This window comes from Protopterus annectens, chromosome 9.part0, assembly GCF_019279795.1.
Source record: "Protopterus annectens isolate FY-2018-M chromosome 9.part0, PAN1.0, whole genome shotgun sequence".
Lineage (NCBI taxonomy): Eukaryota > Metazoa > Chordata > Ceratodontiformes > Protopteridae > Protopterus > Protopterus annectens.
The window spans coordinates 1,097,744,214-1,097,757,737 of record NC_056743.1 but is presented as its reverse complement, the minus strand read 5'-3'; the positions used below and the strand labels follow the sequence as shown (position 1 = coordinate 1,097,757,737).

Here is a 13,524-nt window from a genome sequence, read left to right as displayed (position 1 = left end):
TTGTCTACTGATAGGAGGCTCCAAGGCAAGAAAAGGATATGCAGCATGGATTGCATCTGTCAAATGGACTAGGAATGTTCAGAGATCTACCAGGATGAGCTATAATCTGCAGCTGGGAATAACCTGCCTTGATGATCCTAATTAGTCTTTTACTGTTATGTCCATTCCCAATAGATAGATATAGATGTGAAGTATAAGCTCCTAGTGGTAAAAGAGTCGGTCATTGAAAATAAACCCATCAAAACTGCCGTTTGACATTGGTTACAAATCATTTTTCTAGTGGGGCAAGTCTTCCTGCAGTTTCCCCACAAGTTTATGACCACTCTGTGCGCACACAACTGGGAGGGAGACACACTGCAAAGTTGAACAAAATGGCTCACATAACTGCAATATTACTATTGGACCTGTAAAACAGAGGAAAATGTAATTAATTACCATGATGCATTGTACTGTAGATGTACCTAAATATGAATACCTAACTGTATGTCTGTCTCTGAGTAGATAGAAATGAAAAATTCTGGTCTGAATTGTGTACAAGTCTTTGCAGCTTTTGCAAGACTTTCCAAAGCACCATTCACTGGTATCTAGCAAAGATAACTTTTGTCCTGAATGCATTGCACATAATCTTTCAAAATTAAAGAATATCTGATTTTATTATCTCCATGCAGAGTCAAATGAGCTCATTTGTTTTAGGACAGCTTTTTCACTTTGTTCAGAGGAAGAAAAAGATAAACGAGTCTTTTTGATGCAAACAAACCAACTACAATTCCACCTTTAACTTGATAGTTTAATGGTATGTTGTTGTTTCTTTCGGCTTATCCCGGTTAGGGGTCACCACAGCGGAACTCCAGTCCGCTAATGTTTGGTAGTGGATTTTTACGTGCTGAGTTTCCAGCCCTGATGCACAACCTTCACCGAAGGCACGCCCATTCACGCATGCCTCCATACACAAGACGCTCTAGCTGAGACTCTAACGCGACAATGTCTTGCTGTGAGGTGACAACGCTACAGCAGCACCGTGTACTGACTATAAATGGCAATGTTACATCACTTAAAGGACAGTTTGAAAGTTGCGATATTTTCACATCCACTGAGGTGGGAGAACACCGTTCCCAAATGTGATGATATGTCAGTCTGTTAGTGAATAACAGAAAAAGTGCACATTACTAGAAATATGTCCATACTGATCCATCTTATACAGAAGTTTGCACACAGCTTTCAGCTAGACTTAGAACTCCAGCTGGGACATTTGTCTTAGTCATTAACAAAATGCAGTGGAAAGCCTTATAAAATTGATAAACGTCTGCCTCACTTGACTACCAGTTGTACTCCATCAACTGTTATGAAGGTCTGATGACCTCCAGCAGGCTAGACACATTTACTGACAGCAAACAAATGCAGATACAGTCAGCAGGAATCTGAAGAGCACTTGTTTTTAAGTTTATTTATTGCTTTGCCAAGGTAAGCTCAGTAGAAAAATGTAATTTTCTAGTTAGGTGACTTGCTCAGAGCTCTAGAATCTGATGGAAGAAGTCAAACAAATAATTTAAACTATAAAGCTTGTTTTAGTGACACAATGTTAATATTCATGCTAAACTAGCAGGCACAACAGAAAGGCATATCAACTCGAGGAAGAAAGTTGGCACAGAGAGATTCTAAAAAAAAAAAAAAAAAACAAATACGTCCACTAGTAGGAGTCCACAGATGGGCCACCAAGATAGACTTCAAAGCTAATAAGACAGTGTCCAATGAGTAAATCAATGTAAGTGTAAAGGTTATTACCATAGAAAGTGTGAGGCCTTTAACTACATCAGGTATTGTGTAACAAGGTCAACAAGGTCACACAGACAAACCAATCAGTAAAAATTAAAAGAAAAATCTAGCCAAGCTAGATTTTCCACTGTGCGATTCCTTAAAACCTCTTGCATTAGAGGTAACATGGGATATTTGCAAATGACCCCTTAAGGACGATGGGTGTTTCAGATACCAGCTATCTTTTATAATTCAGACCAATAAAGCCAAATCCCACTACTTGTGGGCATCCGCTGAAACTCCTGATGCCCTTAAGAGGTCATTTGCATATACCAAATGTTATCTCTAATACAAGATGTTTTAAGGAATTACACAGTAGGAAATCTAGCTTGGCTAGCTTTTTCTTTTAGTTTTTACTAATGGGTTTGTCTGTGTGATGTTGCTCATTGTTTTAGTTTGTTAGTTAGGATATTTTGCAGACACCCTAATAGTTATGGACATCAGCTGGGTACAACCCTGTGTTTCCAAAAGTTAGCCAAACAGTCCACTTATTTTGTGCTGACCAGGCCATAAGAAAACTGAAACGTGCATATCTACAGCTGTTGGAGTTTGCCTTTATTAACCTGAATTTGTCTACGACGGACTCACAAGCTAAAAAATGTCACGGCTATTCAGATCTGCCATATAGCCGAAACGCCAGATGTCCTTAAGGGGTAATTTACATATATCCCATGTTGCCTCTAATACAAGAGGTTTTAAAGAATCACACCGTGGAAAATCTGGCTTGGCTAGACTTTTCTTTTAGTTTTTACATCAAGTATTGTGGAATAAAGATCCCACTTTACTCTTGTAGGCAAGACCGAACTACGTTGGTGCCAGCTGTTAATTATTCTACACTTAGGGATCCAGCTTCCCAGAGCCATTTAGATATTCTCAAAAAATGTCTGTAATCCCAAGAAAGTCAATCCTGTAAAAAATTATCAGAATGAATTAGGCAACGTCTGTTATATATGACTTGAGCAGATGTGAGGGAGTTTCTGGGTAGTTGAGGGAGTTTCTGGGTAGTCAAGGTAAAGGAGTGCTACCATAGAGCTGCACCATGCGCCTGTGTCCATGGCACCACTGCCAGTCTTGTACATGATTTCATAATGCCCAGCTAGTTTAATATGCTTATCACAGCTGTATGACCGGTAACAATAACTACTTGGCTTGTATGTGACATTCATCCTATCCAAAATGTCCAGCAACTATGTCTGTCTACATGTTTTAATATGCAGAGAATGCTCACAGTGCCAATAGCCCACGTTTTAATTTACTGGTTAAGGGAATTGGCTGTAAACCTGATGCATACTGCTCATTGGTATAATACACAGAAATTCTACTTATGTACTGCATAACTACAGAAAGACATTTAGCCACTGTGTAGCTCTTCTGCAAAAAAAGCAAGCTGTATCTAATAGCTATTATTAATTTACATGTGTTTAAATTAAAAAAAAATATTAAAACTGCATTACATATTTGTATTGCATAAATAACTGTGGCATGCCAGCATCACCACAGCCTCATTTCAGATGCTGTCACCTTCTTACCATGGACATGTTGTTAATCATGAATTATGTGTGGGCATATCTGGATCTGCACCCAAAAAAACAATCGTTATAAAATAAGGGAGGTTAACGGGTTAACTGGCTGCATATATGTGAACTTCATACTGTATGATTGATTAAGCCTGAAATTGATGAAATGACTTTCGGGCTCCTCCTTTTTGGGATGAAAATGCTGTATAATGTTATTGCAGCCTATACAAAAGCAGTCTGAACCCAGAGATAAAGTTCTTACACTACATTTAACGCCAACATTTTTAACTCCAGCAAACTCTTTTTTTGCTGTTGCTGTTACTGTTTTGTTTTGTCTCATTCCATTTTCTTTCATTTTTTCTTGTAAAAGAATTTATAAAAGGACCCACTTAAGTATCTCTTTGGCATACATTTCTGAAAATCCCTTCATAAATCCTACTTCCTTTTGGTGAGTAATCTAAATCGCATGATTTCCTAAGCTTATGCTCTGCACCTCCCTGTCCACTCATAGTTGTATCTAATCTTCTTTCTCCCACTGACTTGTGCACCGCATCTGTTCCCAGACAATCATGGCATTCAAAGTTTCTACACATAAGTTGGTCCCCAACCCATTCTTTCGGTCCCTTCTGAAAACGAGTTTCTTCTGCTACATACTTTTGCTTTTCTCCTTTCCAGAATCTCCATACTATTTTTTTTAAATGATTTCTGCACTATACATTTTTACTTTTTTAGTATATAGAAATATGACAACCACTTAACTCCCAATTTAGTACCAGCATTTTAAGAAATGCCAAGAATCTGTCACGTTAAGATAATTACATACTGGTTTAAGCTGCAGCCTTGGAATTGTGCACCAAATATGCCCATTTTTTTTTTTATTGCATAAATATATCTGCGATTGGACAATGGCGCTTTCCTCTTAAAATATTTAAATATTCAGCATGGATGGCTGGGTGTTATTACAATGCGTTGCCAGTTTAAATGCAGGGGATCAGCATTAAAAAAAAACAAGCATCGAGACAATGTGAAAGCATACAAAGAAGTTTTCAAGTAGCACATTGGGCTAGAGAGACTTTCAAAAGTAAAAACACAATACAACAAAAGGAAATTACATTACCTGATAGATCAGTCATATATTGCTATATATTGTTAGTTGTTGTTACACCCATATACATTTGCATGCCAAGATTCCTGAAATGATGTTGCCATGATTTGATTTGCAGATAACGTTGGAGTTTAATGTATCAAACAGTCTTGACACCTACGTGTGGGTTTTAGTAAGCTTTATGTAAGCATTCAGCACTTTCATGCCCTTAAAATGTGCCATGCTTTTGAATGATTCACCTTATCTGAATGACGTTGAGAAAAGAAAACCACCATTTATTTGTTTCCTTCCTTCATCTGTAACACGACGTCTCTTTATATTAACATTTTACACTGTACTTATTTCAGAATCTTGCAAGTTATTAACTTAGTGGTGTTGAAGCTCTATGTAGAGGGTACAGCATTTGGGGGCACTGCATTGTAAGTTACTCTTTGGTTGTATATTTATCACTGTCATGAGGTAACATTGATGAGTCATTCCCAGGGTAGCTAGGATGGAGAGAAAATAAGCTGCTAAAAAGAATAATTTTATCAGTGCTCTGTTCATTTGTACAGGTTGCACCAATTGATTTACTGATGCTGGGTTGTAAGTTGACAAAGGGCTCCATTAGCGCAATAAAAACTAGGCTGCTCTGCCCGGTTTGTGTATCGGTCTGTCTTGTATACACAGCATCCATCTTTTAATAGTGGTAGGAATTGATATGCATCATCAGACTAAGGCATATGGACAGTGTGCATTTAAATGTTTTTTTTGCCATGGACTTAATGGAATTTTCAATGTCTGGAAGAAATAATTCTTTCAAGATCCAAGTGAATCTGAAGCTTGCTGTTACACCCAAGTGCTCGTGGCATAGTACACAGAGGGGAAACTGATCTGTCGGGTATCTTTCTTCTTCTTTCCCGTATCTTGTTTGAATATTTATTTCCGACTTTTGCACTGAACGTGCCAGCTATTTCTTAGTTTCTTTTGTTTGTGACACTTTGTCGAGTTGACTGTGGATATGGGGGTGGTGGTGTTACAGTTGCAATGCTCTAGCACAAACAGCTAGTCCCTCTTGGCATGACACTTGGGTTATATTGGTTAAAGTGTCAACCTCCTGCAACCCTGAAAGAATGCTGCTGGCACCAACTTTAACAACTTTGTTGGCATCTTTGACTGCATATCACTATGAAAAACATAATAACTTTACCGATCTGAAGATTTCCTAAATATATTGCATCTTATAGTGCACAATGTTTGTACTTGGTAGTTTCTTTCATTTTCAACCTGAATCAATAGTTTCAACTAGTTTAACTGAAACAATAGCTGTTCTCAACGAACAGGCAAAAATGAAGCATACCTCAACTTCTTAGCGCAGGAAATCTGGGCAAAGTCATAAATAATGAGGGGTGAGGGGGCAAAGGCCCAGAAATAAGGACTACTTTTAACTATTGTTCTTACAAACTTAGAAAGTTGATAGAATAATAGGCTTTGCTTTAGCACAACATTTTTGAAGGGTATAATGTCTGAAACAAATGTCTTGTCATTATTTTCGGTCTTCAGTCCCTATTGGCTTGCTAATAATTGCCAGAAATGGGCCAAAAGTGTGAGGTAAAATATGAACATTCTGCGAAAATCTGTACAGTTGAGCTGTAAGAGTTAAGATGGTGCCTTCAAAAGATAATTTTATCGTACTGAAAACTTGGTTAAAACATCTAGAAACAGATCCCACACAGTACCCAATTACTGGTGATTTGTGCGTGGGTGTCATACCTCTGTACTGTTCCTGCTTTTTCAGCGAAGTCCCTGATTTTGACTCAAATTTTTGCTCTGTCAGGCGTGCCTTCTGTGCGGAGTCTGCATTGTCCTCCCTGTGGTCGTGTGTGTTTCCTCCCACATCCCAAAGACATATGCAGTAGGTGGATTGGACACTCTAAAACTGGCCCTAGGTGTGAGAGTGTGTGTGCCTTCTGTGGAAGGTTGGGTGCCGGGCTGGCAACTCGACACCGTAACTCCACTGCCAATCATGAGCGGACAGATTATCAGCTGTGGCGACCACTAACCGGGAAAACCCGAAAGAAGAGGACTCTTAATCCCTCCTAAAACTGGTAACTTTTGGAGAAAAGGATGTGAATTTCACTAAATGACAATAATATTAGAGTTACAGACTTCCTTTTCTGCCGATAACTTATATCAATTCTAATCCCCTTATGCTATCAGTGGCTCATGTTAATTGTACTAATAGTTTAAAAGTGTGCTGACTGGCCCTCAGTATTTCTGGATTTATCTGACATTTGTATTTGACTGGTTGAGTGCTAGTGTGAGTGTAATATTTATTTATTTTATTTTACATTTGTTGACCGGGCTAGTCTAACTGGATATATGTCCATTTTCAGTAGAGGCCCGGGGAGAAAAGCTCCAAGCATAAGTAGTGGCAAAGATTACAATATACAGTAATCATCAAAATAAATTACAGGACATTGTTATATTGAGGTTAACATAAGTTATATAGGTTAACACTAAGATCAAATACTGACAGCAATAATTTTGAGAGAGAGCAATAAAAAAAAAGAAAAAATATTGAGTTGTAAAAATGTCATAATTTTATTTTTTTTTATCTACAGGTATGTGACATAGAACAGTGGAGTATAGAAGTGTAATGGGAGCAAAAAGGGGAAAGAGATAACAGTCAGGGTATAACAGTCAGGGTTAGAGTAGGGACAAAGCCTGTGAGTTTTAAGATATTCTTTAAGATGCTTTTTAAAGAGATTAGTGGAAGCAAGAGATGAAAGTTCACTGGGAAGCTGGTTCCAGCTTTTTCCTACTGTGTTGGGTGAAAAGTGAGTCCCCAGGTTTGTTAGATTTAATAGTGGAGACTAGAATTTTGTCAGCTGAGCATAGAGTTGCAAGATTTTTGTAGGGGGTAATCAGATTAGTAAGGGTTTGGGGTATTATTAGGGTGATATAGGATCTTTTGGGTGATAAGTTGTTGACAAAGTAGTAGGTTCTGCAGTTCTAACCATCCCAGTTGTTTGAGGTTGTGACAGTGGTGAGTTCTGAAAGGGGTGCCAGTTGCAAACCTGGCTATGTTATTATAACTAGTAGAAAGTTTGGTGAGGTTGTTTCTAGATAGGTTGGTATATATTGCAGAAGCATAGAAAAGGGTAGAGATCAGGTGAGTCTGGGCAATAGTGATTCTGGCTGAAGGGGTAAGGAAGGGTTTGATTCTGTAAAGGGTGCCTAGTTTTTTGTTGACCAACTTTATTATAGCATTAATATGGTCATCCTAGCCAAGGTTGTTATCAATTGTTACTCCCAGTAGACTGGTTGTAGTCTCAGGGGATATGTTAGTTCCATTGTTAGAGGTTACTGTGAAGTGTGGATGAGGTGACTTATGAGTAGGAGCAAAGGGCAATAATTTTGTTTTTTGGGGGTTTAAAAGGAGGCAGTGTTGCATAAACCAATTTTCAACACTGTTAAATACTGTTTGAGTGAGGGACTGGAGAGAGATTATGGATTTGGCTGAACAAATTAAAGGTTGAGTCATCTGCATATTGTATGCAGGTGGCTTGAGGAATTTTGGTATGTAGATCATTAATAAACAATGAAAAGAGAAGGGGTCCTAATAATATAGAGCGTTGTGGTACTCCAATGGTTACAGGGAGGGAAGTAGAAAGATTATTATCCCAAAGTACTGCTTGCTGTCTGTTTTCAAGATGGGATTTAAACCAATGTAGTGCTTGTGTGTCGAGTGATTTGGCTTTTAGTATGTCAATAAGCATGTTATGATTCTCCATATCGAAGGCTTTTGAGAGGTCAATAAACAGTGCAGAGGAGAAAGTATTATTGTTACGATTTTTGTTTATGGAATCGGAAAACGATAGCAGGGCAGTTGTTGTGCTATGGAATGGCCTAAAACCATGCTGGCAGTCGGCAAGTAAATTGTTATGGAGAAGGTGGTAAAGTAGTTGTTTGTGTATATACTTTTCCATTATTTTAGCTATTGGAGAGAGGTGATAGACCGAAAGTTGGAGAGCTCTGTAGATGACCCACCTTTATGTAGAGGGATGATGTGAGATGCTTTCCATATGGAAGGCATTTTGCTTTCTAAAATTGTTCTGAAAGGATGGAGATGGGATAGGCAATTTCTTTAGCTGCAATTTGCAGGAACTCTGCTGGAAGACAGTCTGCAGAAGGGGAGCATGGTTTAAGTTTTTGAAGGAGGTTGCAAATGAGGGATGTGGATCCATATCATATATCCATACATACACACGTACATGTAGCAGGTGGATTGGACACGTGTGTGTGTGTGTGTGTGTGTGTGTGTGTGTGTGTGTGTGTGTGTGTGTGGTGTGAGGAACTAGTGTGGCAGGGCTAGCCTTGGCTCTAGATGATTGTCAGTGCTGAAGTGACACCCTGATCTCTGGTGCAAAATTGGGGAAACTGGGTTGTGGATATATATGTGTGTGTGAGCTTTTCTCCCCGGGCCTCCACTGAAAATGGGCTCCCTGGGCCCAGTGAACTTTCCCGGTAAACAAAATATCAGTAAATATAAAAAAAAAAAAAAATATATATATATATATATATATACACACAATTTCTCTTGCTCCTAGTCTTGCCTTCACCTTGTATCTAATATACCACCGCACCTCCTCCATTCTGTATGCATTATTTTGTCTTTTTTTTTTTTTTTTTTTCTTTTTGCGACTGAGTGCTGTGATTTATTCTGCAGAGCCTGCAGCCAGACTTTACCTGTCTTACAGACATTTTATTATTATTACTGGAATATTTGTTTAAAGCAGCTTTGCGGTTTCTATAATGTACTGTTAGCTGTGTGCTCATTTACCAAAACTGGTTACCCTTGATGTCCACAACTGCTTATTTTCGTGTACTTAAGACTTTGTTATTCCAGAGGCTGGCACCATTTTTAAGTGGCCCCCTATTACTTCACAAATATAAACTTGTATCAAGACTGTGAGAAATAAAAAAACTACACCGATATAAAACTGCTACCCCAGGCCTCTGCAACTATGAATAAAATGAATAGTTGAGGCGGCTCATTAAGAAAAAAAACTGCGCATAACCTGAAGTGCTTCTCCATGCAACAATTTAATTCAAACCCCACATTAATAGCACATTTAGAGCAAACGATTTGAGTATATAAACCTATTTTTTTCCATTACCATGCCTCTAGAATCTCCCTGATTTTGTAAAAGATCCCTAATTTTCTTATTTTTTGCGACATGTCTTATAATTTTTGATTTTCTGGTAAATCGCTAAGCATTACAGTCGGTCAATGTAATGCCAGCCATTAGTGTCATATTGGAAAAGCACTGTGATGCTGCAATTTAAAAAATATTACTTTTATCTATTTATTAGGTTTTGCAACAGGTACACATGCTGTAAGATGATAAAAGTATTTTGTGAAACTTAATAGAGCAGAAGCCGCATACATGCAAGCAAAATACATGTGGGTTTGTAGCTCTTGATTCTCTTTGTGGCAGAGACGACATCGCATCTTATCTTTGAGCATTTGAAAAGTAAATAAATGTGTGTAATCATGCTATATAGCTCAGTCTTCTGTCTGAATAGCACAATTGTTTTCTTAAAATGTGTTACTATGAGAACAGTCGAGTTGAAACACAAACACGTGTGCACACACGTATGTATATACATACCTGTACTCCCCTCGTACTTATGAGGAAATTAGTTAGATGTTTTACCATGTGAGATCTGAAAAGTGCTGGACAACTGAAAAGTATACAAGTTTATTTTTTTGAAACATAATGAAAAAGGGACTTTAGAGTATGCGTTCTATAAAAAGTTAGAATAAAACTATAATCTTTTTATTCTGTTTAAATATTGCATTTGTGCTGTTGTAATACTCTATCGTGCTAATAACAATTAATAGATAACCAATCAGAAATTAATGAGAATCGTTCAGTATTTAAACACACCAGTAGCTATCTTTTCATTGTGAATTGCAAAACAGCTCACTAATCAGGGAAATGCATGTGAAGTCACTCGTGCAACGAGAATGGAAATGCATATACTTAAGTTATATAGAGTATTTTCTTCGTGATGAAAATGTAATTTAATTTTTGTACATAGTCTGAATGTGAAAGTTATTTGTCAAACTGCCACTGGATTACTGCATTATGCTAATGACGACAGACTTATTGACTGAGGTTAGGCAGTGACCGGGTCAGTTCTATCCTAGGGCAAGTCAAAGGTTAAAAGGTCATGGGTGAGCCAAAGAGCAACATTATATGATTTTTGTGTGTGTCTGTAAAATAAGTAGAAAGATAAAGATTAAAGATATAGATTTATATTCAAACGGGTATAGGGGATTTATATATTGCAAATACAATGCTTTACAAATATTTACTCCTACACAAGATCCAAGTTCTTCGGGTTAGTGACGGTACCACTATGGCTCATATGCCTACTTTCACAGGAATAAACAAGAAGACTTTTGTTCAGGAAAATAAAAATTAACAGAGCTAAAGTAACAGTTATGCATACTCTTACACGGTGCACAATAAAAATGTACAATTCATATGCATTTTGTCAAGAAATATTCAGCTAATATAGGAACACATCAAGAACTGCTAACTAATACTTTCATTGTGTATTTATTACACTACATGCATTACATAAACAAATGACTGACACAAAAGACAATAAATATGCTAAACAATCGTCTTGGCTGTCTTGTTTGAATGAATTATAACTTAGAATTTGTACACACACACTATATGTATGCATGTATATATAAAACAGTGTTGACTATATTAAATACAGCTTTTAGACTTCACTAGTGGATATCTGAAACCACAGTTCTGTTTTGACAGCTGTGATAAACATCAAGATACTTTACAGATATATCTCTGGAACATTCAGTTAAATCAAATGCACTTAAAATGTTAAAGATGAGGCCCGAGTCCCGGGTCTTTCCTCCTACCACGCTGTTCTTTCTGTTATGTTATAGGCAATGCATACCAGTTGAAATCTGTAGAAACTGGCAACTGTTTCTGTCATTTCAGTTGAGTTCTGTCATTTATATCGCATACTATGTGCCCTGTGAAATAGCCAGTCTGGTTAAAGTAGTTATTCAGCTGTGACTTAATGAAATGACATCAGTTCTCAGACTAGCTGCTGTGTCAACAGGTACACTGGACTGTTTTTCACCCTCACTCAAGTCATTTTTATTTTGTTGCACGTTAGCAATATGGAAAGTGCGAGTCTGTGCTTGCAACATTGTATAACACTGGCAAAGATGCACAGTGGCTGTAGTCAACTTTTCTTCATTAAGTTCTGATTTTGGCAGTGTCCAGATTAGAAATTAAGGGGAATCTTTATGATTTCTTAGTGCAACTAGTGACAGGGGAGTGGAAGATGTTACATGAAACCTGGCTTATGCAAAACTGATCAGAGCATGAAGAAAAGGCTTGTTGATGTGTATACTTAAGATGCAAGGTCATGCTATGACAAGTAAATTTCCAGTAGGACCTATCAAAATAATAGGTAAGAAAGGCAATTTTTTTTGGGTGAAAATACAGCTAAGTGCGTTGTCACTATTTTTTCTCCCACGGGATATTAACAGTTGCCCTAAAATATAGCTCTTTATCTGATACAGAAAAAGAGGGGCACTTTTCAACTGATTTAAGCATACAAAGCGCAACACCTAATGGTAAAAAAGCTAAGTCTGACAAAAATGGTAGACAATATCTGTAAAATAAATAAATGACCCCCCCCCCACACACACACACACTAACACCCTTTAAATTATTAAAAATAAAATTGATCTGAGAAAACAAAGCCTGCAGTAGCTGCAGTTCAAAAGTATTGGAAGTAGTTATGTTGAACATGGTCCATCAAAATCCAAATGTATAAAAGTGTGTTCTTATTTTGAAACACTTCTAATTCTATAGGCATATAGCAATCACTCCTTTTGTTTCTATATCTGTCTTGTGTGTGTGTTTTTTTTTTTTTTTAATAATAGACTACCTAGTGTGTGTCCCTTGGTCTTTAATTGTTTTACTACTTTGAATAAAATATTAACCCTGTACCTTTAACTCAAGGATGTACTACGGTAAATGGCAATCCTAAACCCATCATATTGTGATGGCCCAAAAAAATAGGTGGCATTAAGCAAACGCCTAGGTTGTTCTGCTGTTTATGGTTCTTATCCTATCAGAGAAGAATGCAAAATATGAATCGTATCCATGTATTTGTAATGGTCTAGATTGTTACTGATCGGTGACAAAAATGTTTACTTATTTGAAAAGTTTCTGTTTTCTTCGACTTGGCTTACCTGAAGACTATGTGTATTTCATCCCCGAGTAGGGAAAATACATCAGACTTGACCTATGTAAATAGTAGCGCTACATTAATAAAATAGTTGTCAGAAAATGAGAGAGAAAAATATATTTGGATATACTGTCAGCATGAAGAAAACATGGCTATATTCCTTGCCTCTTTGTTTTAAGCATTAATAGTTTTGTTTTCCTTTTGACTTTGAATACATTTATTGCATTTTATCTAAGAAAAAAATGTGCTTGTTAGGCCTGTCTTGGCAGTTACACTGGTGACATGGGGACTTCTGCCCTTGTGGTGGATGGTGAGGAGGCAGGAGATGTGCTGTCAGATTTATCAGATGGGGAGTCCTCGCCACTTAAAATAGTTGCCATGCCGCCCGGCAGTCCTCCTCTCTCTCGCTCTTCTTTTGTATCATACGGCGGTTCTGGAACCAGATTTTCACTTGGGTTTCATTGAGTTGCAGTACCGACGTGATTTCCACTCTCCTTGCCCGGGTCAGGTACTTGTTGAAATGGAATTCCTTTTCTAGTTCTGTAAGTTGTTTAGTAGTGAAATTGGTTCTTGCACTTGCTCTTGTGACGTCCCTTTGACGACATTCTCCAAGTTTCACTGTAAAAAAAAAAAAAAGTAGAACATGGTATGAGCAACTCTCCTTAATCTGAAATTGCATGAAGTCATAGATTCAAATCTCGCTAATGAGTTGTAAACGAACATAACAGTATGACCAGCCAACCGGCACTCTTACCTGGTTAATAAATACCTGTATAAGTGTTGCTTACAGTCTTGTCC

The 13,524-nt window shown here is 37.5% G+C and overlaps 1 protein-coding gene and 1 long non-coding RNA gene across 7 annotated transcripts in view; one reads left to right on the top strand and one right to left on the bottom strand.

Moving 5' to 3' along the window:
- The window catches only part of LOC122811837, a 627,052-nt gene that overhangs the window by 55,550 nt on the left and 557,978 nt on the right, over positions 1-13,524 (top strand). The window lies entirely within an intron of this gene.
- LOC122811830 (homeobox protein Hox-D3-like) overlaps positions 12,396-13,524 on the bottom strand; it is a 1,090,053-nt gene continuing 1,088,924 nt past the window's right edge. For all 4 annotated transcript variants that reach the window (XR_006366294.1, XR_006366292.1, XR_006366293.1 and 1 more), the window contains one exon: positions 12,396-13,344. The gene's annotated coding sequence lies outside the window, so the exon portion shown is untranslated. The remainder of the gene's footprint in view (positions 13,345-13,524) is intronic.